This window comes from Hylobates moloch, unplaced genomic scaffold (genome assembly GCF_009828535.3).
Source record: "Hylobates moloch isolate HMO894 unplaced genomic scaffold, HMol_V3 SCAFFOLD_10, whole genome shotgun sequence".
Taxonomy (NCBI): Eukaryota; Metazoa; Chordata; class Mammalia; order Primates; family Hylobatidae; genus Hylobates; species Hylobates moloch.
This window is the reverse complement of record NW_026652285.1, coordinates 51,253,923-51,258,747: the sequence shown is the minus strand read 5'-3', so window position 1 is coordinate 51,258,747 and position 4,825 is coordinate 51,253,923. Positions and strand designations below refer to the sequence as shown.

General features: G+C 45.8%; 1 pseudogene; it reads right to left on the bottom strand.

Moving 5' to 3' along the window:
* Positions 1–3,142: 3,142 nt before the first annotated feature.
* On the bottom strand, positions 3,143–4,446 carry LOC116474194 (argininosuccinate synthase-like; annotated as a pseudogene).
* Between the last annotated feature and the right edge of the window lie 379 nt (positions 4,447–4,825).

Genomic DNA, 4,825 nt, shown 5'->3' with positions numbered 1-4,825 from the left:
CGGCCTTTTGACCTTTTAGGGTCTAGGGCTGTAAAGCGTCTCAGGGTTGCTGCCAAACGAGCCATGAACTGGGCTGGATTTTTATATTTGATGAAAAAAAGCCTAAACACTATCTGATTTGGGATAAAGAAAAAGGAGCATTAACCTTGACTATGCCTTTAGCTCCAGCCACCTTTTTAAGAGTAAATTGCTGGGCAGATGGAGGAGGGCTAGTCACAGAACAAAACTGTAAGCTGGACCTGGTGTGAGGAGGGGAGGTGATAAAAGGATTATAGGGTGGAGGAGCGGAGGCTGAGGAAGAATTGGGACCTAGCTCGGCCTGGCGAGGAGGGGAGAGGTCAGATGGGTCTGTAGAAAAGGAATATGAGAAAGACTCATCGACACTTGGGGTTGGGACTGCGGGGACAGGTGGGAGGGAAAGGAGGAGGATTTGGGAGGAATCGCATTGGGAACAGAGACTAGGGAGGGAACAAAGTGTGAAAAATGCCTGGATGTAAGGCACAGCAGACCATTTGCCCATTTTTTGACAAAAATTATTTAGGTCTTGTAGGATGGAGAAATCAAAAGTGCCATTTTCTGGCCATTTAGAGCCATTGTCAAGTTTGTATTGGGGCCAAGCTGTGTTGCAGAAGAAAATAAGGTGCTTAGATTTTAGGTCAGGTGAGAGTTGAAGAGGTTTTAAGTTCTTAAGAACACAGGCTAAGGGAGAAGAAGGAGGAATGGAAGGTGGAAACTTGCCCATAGTGAAGGAGGCAAGCCCAGAGAAAAGAGAGTAGAGACACGGAGAAGGGGTGGGGGGTTCTTGCCCTCCAGAAAAGCAGAGAAGGGGTTGGGGCATGGAAATAAGGGGTTGGGGTGCAGAGATAAGAGGTCGGGGTGTGGAAATAAGGGATCAGGGCACAGAGATAAGGGGTCAAGGCACAGAAATAAGGGATGGGGTACAGAGATAAGAGGTCGGGGCGTGGAAATAATGGATTGGGGCACACAGATAAGAGTTTGGGGTTCCTGCCCCTGCCCCAGAAAAGCGGGACTTGCCACTTAGGGTGAAGGAGAAGGGGTTGAGGGGTTCTTGCCCCTCCCTCAGAAAAGCAGGACTTGCCGTTAAGGGTGAAGGACCAAGGCAGGCATCTCTGCATGGTCTGACACCTCTGAAACCTGGGTGAATAATCAGAGAGGTGTCCCTGCAATGATTAAACACCAAGGGAAGGCTGCCTTCCCAGTCTGTGACTGGAGCCGGGGTTTTGGGTCCACGGATAAAACGTGTCTCCTTTGTCTCTACCAGAAAATGAAAGGAATTGAAATTAAGAGAAGGGAGAGATAGAAGTGTGGTGCCAAGATTGAAAGGAGAAAGAGGTTGAGGGATAATGAGGGAGGTTGGAGAAGAGAGTAAAAAGAGGCCGCTTACCGGATTTGAAATTGGTGAGATGTTTCTTCGGCTGATTGGTCTGAGGACCTGAGGTCGTAGGTGGATCTTTCTCATGGAGCAAAAAGCAGGAGGACAGGGGATTGATCTCCCAAGGGAGGTCCCCCGATCCGAGTCATGGCACCAAATTTCATGTGTGTCTGTGTGAAGAGACTACCAAACAGCCTTTGTGTGAGCAATAAAGCTTTTTAATCACCTGGGTTCAGGCGGGCTGAGTCCGAAAAGAGAGTCAGCGAAGGGAGATACAAGTGGGGCTGTTTTATAAAATTTGGGTGGGTAAAGGAAAATTACAGTCAAAGGGGAGTTCTCTGGCGGGCAGGAGTGGGGGTCACAAGGTGCTCAGTCGGGGAGCTTTTGAGCCAGGATCAGCCAAGAGAAGGAATTTCACAAGATAATGTCATCAGTTAAGGCAGGAACAGGCCATTTTCATTTCTTTTGTGGTGGAATGTCATCAGTTAAGGCAGGAACCAGCCATCTGGATGTGTATGTGCAGGTCACAGAGGATATGATGGCTTAGCTTGGGCTCAGAGGCCTGACAACAAATACAAAGGGAAAGAGGAGAGGCACCCGATGTATGTTCTCTAGGCCTTTTAGAAAACATGGTGTTGTTTCTTTGGCCATGTATATGTGAACCTACAAGAAAGGTGATATCGTAGACATCAAGGGAATGGGTACTGTTCAAAAAGGAATGCCCCACAAGTGTCACCATGGCTAAACTGGAAGAGTCTACAATGTTCCCCAGCATGCTGTTGGCATTGTTGTAAACAAACAAGCTAAGGGCAAGATTCTTGCCAAGAAAATTAATGTGCATATTGAGCACATTAAGCACTCTAAGAGCTGAGAGAGCTTCCCGAAACGCGTGAAGGAAAATGATCAGAAAAAGAAAGAAGCCAAAGAGAAGGTACCTGGGTTCAACTGAAGCACCAGCCTGCTCCACCCAGAGAAGCACACTTTGTGAGAACCAATGGGAAGGAGCTATGAGCTGCTGGAACCTGTTCCCTATGAATTCATGGCATAATAGGTGTTAAAAAAAAAAAAAAAAAGACCTCTGGACTGTTTTTTGAATAGCCTTGAAAAATACATAACTCTGGACCAAACATTGGGCTATTTAAAAAACTCCATAAATTCTAGGGAAATATACTAAGTTACATTCTTTGACGATAATCAAACATAACTTAAAAATCAATATTAAAAGGTATTTATATGTGTATGTTTAAGTCAGACATACAACTGGAATTTAAAAATAGTTTTCTAAGCAAATCGTGGGTTGCAGATTTTAAAAAGCTCAATTACCAGCTAATTGTAAATAAATGATTATCAGAAGCCCATGTGCTATCAATAGTATATGGCCAAAGATACAGAGAGAAACATATTTATTAATAAATAGTAATGATTAAAAAAAGCAAAACAAGGCAAAGAAAGGAAGTGATCAATAAAGATATGAGAAGAAATCAATAAAATGAAAAGGAAATTAATAGTTCTTTTTTCCTTTTAATTGTAATTTTATAGCTCCCCACTGCATCTGCCCCCCAACCCTTCCCTTCAATGATGATGTTTGCAGGTTTCAGGGGGACCAGGGAACAAAACTGGAGACTGGCAGCCCCACTATGCTGCCAGCCGAGGAGAGCAAGTCACACTTACAAATTATCACAACAATTAGCACCTGTACTTGAGGGATCTGCAAATTGAGGAGGCCCCATCTCCTCATTGTACAGGGGTCTATTTGACAGTGACCTTGCTCTGCAGATGATGATATTCCCTCAGCCTGAGGGAATTGATGTTGATGAACCTGATGGCATCAATTGGCTCATAATCACCCTGCACTTTCATGTTCATCAGCTCCTCGTTGTAGAGAGACAGTGGGTACTCCCGGCTGAGGATGTACACTTGGCCCTTGAGGACGGACACCTGCACTTTCCCTTCTACTCACTCCTGGAACTTGGCGACGCAGTGGCGGACAAATTCACACTCTGGGCTGTGCCAGAAACCAGTATACACCAGCTCAGCAAATTCCAAGCCCAGGCCTTGTTTGATTTTGGGCACTTCCAGGTCCATGGTGAAGGCCTCGATGTCTAAATGAGCATGGTAAAGGATGGTGCCTGCTGGGGTCTCCTAGATACCTTGGGACTTCATTCCAATGAAGCGGTTCTCCACGACGTCAGTATGGTCACACCCTGCTTGCCCGTGACTTCGTTTAGGTACATGAAGAGGAGGTACCAAGGTACCAAGGAGGTCTGGTGGGTGGTGCCATCCTTGACGTTGGTCACCTTCACAGGGACCCCTTTTTTGAACTAAATCTTGAGAATGCCAGGGGTGTTGGGGGCTTTGGCCAGGTCCTGGGTCTTTGTGTAGAGACCTGGAGGCGCTTACTTCTTGGGGTTCTCCAGGATTCCAGCCTCACAGCTGATGTGCATGAGGTTCTTTTCAATGCTTCACAGGTTCTTGGAAGTGACCAGGATGGGAATCCCATGTTGCTTTTGTGTATTCTTCCATCAGGTCATTGAAGGCCTTGAACCAGTTGTAGAACTCGGCATCCTCCAGGGAGCAATGACCTTTATCTGGGGGGGCCAGTGAGTAGCAGGTGAGTTCAAATCAGAACTGATCGGTCCCCTTTCCTGTGGCACCGTGGGACACATACTTGGCCCCCTCCTGCTGGGCAATTTCCATTTGTTTGCAGGCAATTCAGGGCCTGGCAAGAGAGGTGCCCAGGAGGCAGTGGTCCTCATACAGTGCCCTGGACTGGATGGCCAGCCAGATGAACTCCTCCACAAACTCCCTGCTGGCGTCCTCAATGAACACCTTTTTGGCCCCAAGCTTCAGTGCCTTCTTCCTGGCTTCCTCGAAGTCTTCCTTCTGGCCAATGTTGGCTAGGTAGGCAATTATATCATAGCCTTGTTCCTTCAGCCACACTAGGATGCAGGAAGTGTCCAGGCCCCACTGTAGGCCAGAACCATGGAGGCTTTGCTGGACGTACTGTCTGGGATTGGAGGCACCAGTTGCCAGCATCTGGAATCTGTCTTCATGGTGCAGTGAACCACTCAGGCTTGGGCAGTGGTGGCAGGTGACAGAGCAGTGGAAATTAATAGTTCTTAAAAGGAAACTAAATGCTTATTCTTTGATGAGTATAATAATACTAAATAGACAAACTTTGTTAAGATTGATCAAGAAAAAAAGGAAGAAGGGACACACACATAAACTCATTAGGAAGGGAAATAGAAAATAAATACAATCAAGAACATTTAAAAATTGAAAAGAATAATACATTAAGCTTTATGAAAATAAATACTAAAATTTAGAGGAAACAGATGATTATCTAGAAAAATATTAATCACCAAAGAAAACAAAAGAAAGGCCACAAATAAAACTTCAAGATAGGCTGGGAGCAGTGGCTCATGCCTGTAA